This window comes from Terrapene carolina, unplaced genomic scaffold (genome assembly GCF_002925995.2).
Source record: "Terrapene carolina triunguis isolate 2854851 unplaced genomic scaffold, T_m_triunguis-2.0 Scaffold210, whole genome shotgun sequence".
Lineage (NCBI taxonomy): Eukaryota > Metazoa > Chordata > Testudines > Emydidae > Terrapene > Terrapene triunguis.
In genome coordinates this window covers 7,460,931-7,469,120 of record NW_020664561.1, presented here as the reverse complement: position 1 = coordinate 7,469,120, position 8,190 = coordinate 7,460,931, and positions in this window count along the sequence as shown.

Here is an 8,190-nt window from a genome sequence, read left to right as displayed (position 1 = left end):
GGAGGTCTCCCATCCAAGGACTGAGCAGGTAATGCTACTTAGCCTACCACGTGAGACCTAACACAATCACGGTCTGTGATGGCATGCTCTCAGGAAACATGGCTGCACCTGCGTCAGTCTGATTGTACAGGATACTTGCAAAGAAAAATACACACCTATGTTCAGGTTAAAAATACCAATTCTGGTTTGAGGTTAAAGTGTTCTGCCAATGAGACCATCCTACCCCAAATGTGTGCTTGGATTTTGCAAAGTGGACGAATGACCCAGGGAGCCAAATGGGGATCACCGGGCATATTTTGAACCAGAACTTGGAGGTGAAAGGTCAATGCACTCACTCTAAAAAGAAAACGGCTAAACAAGAAATAGACTCCTTTAAAAAAGTCCCTCAGAGAAAAGAGATTTCAAAACCTTTTTGATTTATGACCTACTATAGAATATTGAGACATTATTTACAATCGATATATGCTCCTGCAAGCCTCCCACTGGAGCCATAGACGTGGCCTGTTAGAGGGGAGGCTGGTCAGCGTGAACCAATGGAAGTGCTAGCAATGTCCTACTGGAACAGGCAATAAAGCCAGACGTGGCTGTATATCTTCCAGAAAATGGACCTGGTTACACATGTCTTTGTGCAGCTGACACAGGGATATAGTTTAGGGCTAAGCCAGCAGTTTAGTAGCAGAACTCTGTATTCCTTAACTTTACCAATAATGAAATCTCTTGTACCACGCATCATGGGTATATCCTCAACTGGTGTAAATCGGCATATCTCTATTGACTGCAATGGAATCAGGTCAGCTGTGGATTTTACTCCAGCATTTTCTTTTTAAAAGGGGATTTGCAAATACTTTGGGGGCAAAACTTCATTATTGTAGACTTGCATCCTGGCCAAATTCCAGGGTACTTAATTGCAGTCTCTTCTGTAGGTGACCACAGGATAAAGGACTGTTCATCCCATTCTAAATTCTACAGTGTGCTCCTGTGCTCCACTGCAGAGGTGGCTGCATTTCAGTGGGGGCTAAAATGATTACTTGATATCGAATGGTGTGCACAAGAAGGTAGGAAAATTTGGGAAGTGCTTTGGATGAGAGAGAGAAGTGCAAGAAGAGCGGCATCATTATGTGTTGAATGCTCCAAATAACCAGTCAGAGGAGCACTTTGCAAAAGAGATTGCTTTAACCTGACCTATGCTTTCCTCTTCAGATCCCCTGAAGTCACAGCTCACCAGCTTCTGCTTTGTGAGGCACCCCTTGCACTGGTGCCATCCCAGCCACCATGGAAACCTTGATGGAGCATGACTGTATATTCCAGAGGGGGCCCAGGCTTCCTTCAAGGAATAGCAAATCTCCAAGCAAACCACTTCAGCAAATGATTAAGTCATTGACTTCAATGGGACATTAGCACATGCTTAAAGTAAAGTGTGTGCTTATGTGCTTTGCTGGATCAGGGCCTAGCGGATGGAATCTTATAAAATTTGAGCTGGAAATAAGGCGTGAATTTTTAACAGTGAGAATAATTAACCAATGGAACAATTTACCAAGGGTCCTGGTGGACTGCCCATCAGTGACAATATTTACATCTAGATTGGGTGTTTTTTTTCTAAAATATACACTGGAGTTCAACCAGGAATGATTCCAGGGAAGTTCTCTGGTCTGTGTTCTGCAGGAGGTCTGATTAGATGATCACAATGGTCCCTTCTGGCCTTGGAATCGATGAAAAATGCAGTCGTTTGGGAGGGTTGAGGGTAGAAGAGATAAGCGATAGCCAAAATTACACAAAACACAAGCTGGGGGGCTGTGACTCAGGTTCCTCACCCTGGGAGTTCAGATGATATCCCCAACCATTATCATCAGAGCTGCTTCACATCTGTGTCTACTGCCTTTTAATTCCCGGTTTCCTGAGGAGTGGCTCTAATTATTACAGCTGCGCAGAATGTTTGCAGTGAAAATTGAAGCCACGCTTGGTCTTGTATCTCATTTGAAACTCGGAGCTTAGCCAGAGTTGCTGAAAGGTTCATTAAGGTGTGGGAAGTGTCTCCCAGCAGACAGCAACATTGCTGAGATCTTAAGGGAGGAAGCAAAAATACTGGGTCCAATTGAAACAATGGGGAATTTTAGGGAAGCAGAACAAACACCCAAACTGGAATTTGGCCAGGGTGTGAAACTATCACCTCTGTCCACTGCATTGTCCGCCTTCAAATCCCTCCTGACAAACTCGCCTCTGCTGTGATGCCAACAAATTTGACAATGGTTTGGCAATGGATCACTGTGCCTTCCGGTTGATGTCACATCTAATTCTTACCTTGTGCTCCCTCGTCTATCTGTTGTATCCAGGTCTTGTCTCTTCTATTTAGATTGTAAGCTTGTCGGGGCAAAGATTCTTTTTGTTTGCATGGTGCTTAGCACAATGGGGCTGAGCCTCTAGCTGCTACTGCAATGCAAATAACGACTCTTGTGCAAAATGCCCCAAATCTTTTATGACCACCATTGAGCAGGAGCTTGGTTTTATGTCTCACCCCAAAGGTGGCACTTGTAGCAGCAAAGCCTGGCTGCTAGTGTTATGCTGGGCTATTGTTTCTGCAGAAGCAGCCAGGAAAGGGCACCACCTACTTAACCAGCAAAATTGCTTTCCGCAGCACCTTGGGTTTTTCCCTTGTCGATTTCCAATCCAAGCCTTGAGTGGCTCAAGGCCTGCTTAGCTGATCCAATCATAGCTGCAGATGGTGCTGCTGCTGATTGGGTAGAGGCTTCACTAGAGTAGGGCAGATATGGATGGTGAGGGGGATGGATGAGTGGGAGGCAGGAATTGAGGAGAATGGACACTTGTGACCAGTAATGTGACCTGCCTGTGAAAATCCTTGACCTACCAGCCTTGACTGTGTCCCTTTAAAGCAATTTGTAGATGGTTATCCTGTGTCATTAACCTAATTAGTGTAATTGCCACCATTTACTTAATGAGTATAAATACAGGAGGAATCCCGTAATTAGAAGATGTAATTAGGTAATTAATAGATGACATGGTAAAAATCCATAGAAAAGTTTGTGAAATGGACATGATGCAGAGGTATGTGGACAGCAAGCTCTTCACAAACTGGCCTCTCTAACTTCGATGTGCAAGAGACACCCTGAGGTAGGGTGACCAGACAGCAAAATCGGGATGGGGGGAGGGAGGGTAATAGGACCCTATATAAGAAAAAGACCCCAAAATCAGGACTGTCCCTATAAAATCGGGACATCTGGTCACCCTACCCTGCGGTTGAGTTTCAGCCACACTATGGCCCTGTTATTTTACTTTGGAAGAGTAAATGGGCCTTTAAGTGATCAGCAATGACCCCTGAGAATACCCCCTATTCAGACAGCCTCTCTGGTCTCTGTGGAGCTGTTATATAGACTCTGTGTCTATAGACCCTGTTCCTTAATCTCTGAGGAGGGGGCATGTTGGCCACTAATTCTGGCTATTCTCCTTCCAGGCCCCAGAAGAAACAAAGCATAAGTTAGAGGAGCAGCCCTAAGGCTGCCTCTTCATGGCTCCAGAATACAGGGGGCACAGAGGTGGCATAAAACTTAATTTGCTACCAGCCCCTCCATCTCTGCCACAAGTGCAGGAATGGACTGAGGATCAGGCCCCATCTGTATAGGTGGGACCTGTGTGATGGAGATTCAGTAGCTTCTCTATAGCTAACGTTGCAACCAGCTTCTAATAGAAAGCCCTGCTTTATCCATCCTTTAAATTTGGCTAGAGAAATTGATTGAGTCTGGAAATTGCCAGTTTTACACTGAAGACAAGTGAGAAGGTTTCCATGCGGAATTTGTCTAACAGTTTTGGAGTTACAGGTCTTAAACATTTACCCTCTCCTGAAATGTTGACTTTTGCCTAATGTTTCTTTGTCTCCCTGGCTTGTTAAGGCCCCTTCATGCTTTCCAGGGAGTTAAATGGCCATATGTGTCTGAAAGAAATAGGTTGTAATTATGCAACAACATGAAGGATTTTTGTTGTGGTTAGTCTGGAATCCAAATCAGCTTCCATTGACATCAAAGGCAACTCGGCTTTTAACTCCGGTTTGTAGCTCCAGTTAAAAGCTCCAGAGGGGCCTGCATTTGAACTCAAGCTGCTAACCCAAGCCAATAGCCAAGTTGTTGTGTCTTCACTGCTATTTTAACCAGCTTACCCTGGATTAAGACCACACTTTTTAATTTTCATTGAAAACATACCTAGTGCAAGGGGGGACTTTGCAATTGATTTCAGTAGAAACAGGACTAGGGTGTGTGCATGAGAGAGAAAGACAACATGTTTGCTGCTCTGTGGGCTGGTTGCAGAAAACATAAGGCCATGATTTTTTAAAAAAAAACTCTGCCTCTAAAGTTAGGCTTCTAAATACATATTTAGGCACAGATGAGGGTTAAGCTCCCTTAAAGGGCCACATCACACAGCATCTAACAGCTCCCAGTCTCAGATCTGTAAGCATGTATTGCTTTCCTACAGAGAGCTCCATAGATAAGGCTGCAATCACAGACAGCCATAGTCACCAGCAGTGACTGAACCCATAACCTTCACCACCAAGAGCACAAGCTCTTGTGCCTTTGAACTAAAGGAGAGCTGGCTTATGTATTGGATAGTAGCAGGCTATCTAGTCCCTAGAGCTAGCAGCTAGAGGGAGATATGATCACATTTGCGCACAAGGCCAGTGTTTCATACCCAGTGGCTTTATAAGCCTGATTTTGATTTTTCTTGTAACCCCAGATAAAAGAAAGAAATCCTCTCACTTTCAAATGCTTAGAGTTCATGTAATTGACAAATAGAATGTCTGGTACAAATTTCATTAAATGGAATAAGCATCTTTTGAAATTGAAAGCCTTTCTAATGGACCCTGTTGGAATTTTTGCCAAGTATTCCTTAGGCCTTGTCTACATGGGAAAATTGTACCAGTTAAACTGAGAGAGCTGTACCAGTTATAGTTATACTGGCATAGCCCTCAGGCGGACATTCTTATTCTGGTATAAGAGGCTTTTTAGCTGAGGCTAGGTCTACACTACAGCGGGGTTCCGACCTAAGATACGCAACTTCAGCTACGTGAATACCGTAGCTGAAGTTGCGTATTTTAGGTCGGCTTACCTGGCGGTGAGGACGGGGGAAAGTCGACCGCTGCCGCCGACTCCGCTGCCGCCTCTTGCCGAGGTGGATTTCCGGAGTCGACGGCAGAGCGATCAGGGATCGATTTTACCGCGTCCTCACGAGACGCGGTAAGTCGATCCCCGATAGACCGATTGCTACCCGCTGGATCGGCGGGTAGTGAAGACATAGCCTTAAACCCTTCACAATCGATGTATGCTAAATAGAAAAAGGCCCTCCTATACCAGGATAAGAGTGTCCACACAGATTTGATACCAGTATAACCAGATTCATTTAAATTCACACCTTGGCTTATCCTGATTTTTTTCCTGTGTAGACCCAGCCTTGTAGACTCAGTCAGAGCTGGAGCCTGGTCAGTTTCTGCCGCCATATTTGCTTTGATTAATATATGGATGGGAGAGTTTTCCAGCGTTGGGCCTATTACATTATTAATACAAGCTGTGGTTTTGGTGTGCCCCCGTTCAGGGCGGAACCCAGGCCAATCCCCTCCCACTCTGCCCCTGATGCCACATGGGATTCAAAATGCACAGTGCGAAAAGAGGAAGTTAAACAAGCAGGTACCATGCACTTTTTGCTAGCTGTCTGCCAGTTGTTATAAGTTTAGGTTGGGGGCTCCACAGTTAGTAGCCTAACGTACCAATCCCATGTAATACAGCACACCTTCTAAATCAGGCACCTTTGCTCTGTTCCCAACCGAGTGTGAATGGAGTCCCAAAAAAACAAGCTGTTCTGAGTCCAAACGAAAGCAGAGTGAGGATTTGGTCCATTGAGGGTTTTACTGCATAAGTCCAACTTACCGCAGGGGGTGTCTGTCTGTGTTAGCAGGCCCCATGAGCAGTGAGGTGGTTCTGTGCATGGACATGGAGTGCATCTCCAGGCTCAATCAGCATCTTGTTGATTTTAACACGAATTTTGATCCATTGGTGGCTGGTGGAGAAAGTGAACTTCTCTTAGGCCAGGTCTACACTAACACCCCAATTCGATCTAAGGTACGCAACTTCAGCTACGTGAATAACGTAGCTGAAGTCGACATACCTTAGTTCGAATTTACCGCGGTTCAGACGCGGTCCACACACGGCAGGCAGGCTCCCCCGTCGACTCCGCGGTACTCCTCTCGCTGAGGTGGAGTACCGCAGTCGACGGCGAGCACTTCCTGGTTCGAATTATCGCGTCCACACCAGACGCGATAAATCGAACCCGGAAGTTCGATTGCCAGCCGTCGAACTACCGCGGTAGTGTAGACAAGCCCTTAGAGTAGGAACTCCAACCAGTCGGTTATGCTCTGAGACAGGGCATACTTATTAGGGCTGCCTCTGTCGCTCAGAGGCCCCCTCCATTCCAAGGTGTGCTGGTCAGTCATTAGACACCTAAATATCTCATTAACACACACAGATGGCTGTCCTCTGCTGGCCTGGACCAGAAGTTCGTGCTTACGCTCATGGACTTCCAGAATATCAATGTTCTCCAGAGGTTGCCATTCCTGACGGGATAGAGAAACCATAGCTAGTAGCTACACTACTTAGAAGTTCTCCATGCCACCTCCAGAAAAAAAAATGAAGGGGATATAGAAATAACTTCAAATGAATGTTGTAGGTGTGTCTTTCCATGATGTGTGGCGGTGTCAGTGCTGCTCCAAAGGATGTCTGAAGTGTGAATAAAACACAGCCCACTGATAAAAAGTACCATCTTTTGACCTGGAATTAAAGCAGCCCTTTTCACAAAGTGGGAAATATAATTTTTTATCATGCTCAGACTGTGCTCTGACTTTCTCCTTTCAAGGCTCTTCCACCTCCACAGGGCAAGCACACGGCTCCAGGAGCCTGCGGGTGCAAGCCAACCTATGGTGAGTAAAGAGAAAGAGTCTGAGATGATGAGAGAGCTGCTAGATAAAACTAATTGGCAGATAGAATTCCAGAAGGACCAAATGGAGTATCAAAAGGACAACAATGCACAAAGGGTGGGAAAAGAAACTGAATCTGCAGAGCGCAAGGAGAGATGAGTGGACAGATCCATGGAGCATGACCACAGGAGCAAAACAGAGCACAGCAGAAGGAGCTGTTCAAATGATGTCTTGTGCTCATGGCTACCAGCCTTCACTGCCATCTTCAGCTTCTGCCACGTAGCTTGAGTCCACACTATTCTGCCCTGCAGACAATGCAGTCTTTGGACAATTCAGGGGCTGGCTGGACCCTGGCACAGGCAACGAACACTAACACATGGGACAGACACAAGTACCTTGGGCATTCATCCACTCCAGTCCAGTCATGGCCTGCACATACAAAATGCTCCCGAAAGGCCAGAGAGAGCAGAGGACAAGGGCCTCCCAGAAGTAGTCGGACATGTCATTTAGGCACATGGACAGTTGACTGTTTTGACACAATTTGTTTATTGCTCTGTACGCTTTGATGGCCACTGATCTGCCTTTCTGGTTCTTGCAGTGGTATGTAATACAATGAAGTGTTGACTTTACAGACAAGCCTCCAATAGCAAGTTTTATTATATGTAATGGGAAAAGTAGCACAAACTAATGAATGTCATCACATGCCCATTCTCAATAACTTCCATAATAAAAATCTGTCATCATGTTAATCCGTAAACTGTGAGTTGCAGTACGTGGCCAGTTCTGATAAAATGCATAACACATCTCCATACATTTCATGAAAGTGTTTACAAAAGTCATAATACACAATGCCAACACCTTTGCAAAATGTTTCCCACAACTGGCCCACACCCTTACACGGAACAAACTAAAATACCATTTCATTCCCCCTCCTGCAGGGGACTGTGCAAACACATTATGTGGGTGCTCAATGCATCCCTGCTTTCCATTGTGTGTGTGTGTGTGTGTGTGTGTGTGTGTGTGTAGATCCAGCACCAGTCATGACAGGTGCACTCTCTGGCTGTGTGTACAGGTTCAGAAATCCAACTGTGTCTTGAGTCCACTCCTGGCAAAAAGGTTCCCCCTTCTCCTCGTAGACATTGTGAAGAACACGTGGACAGACGGCACTGATGACACTGGAATCCAAATGGTTTTGAAGGGAGCACCGACGGGATTTCAATCCG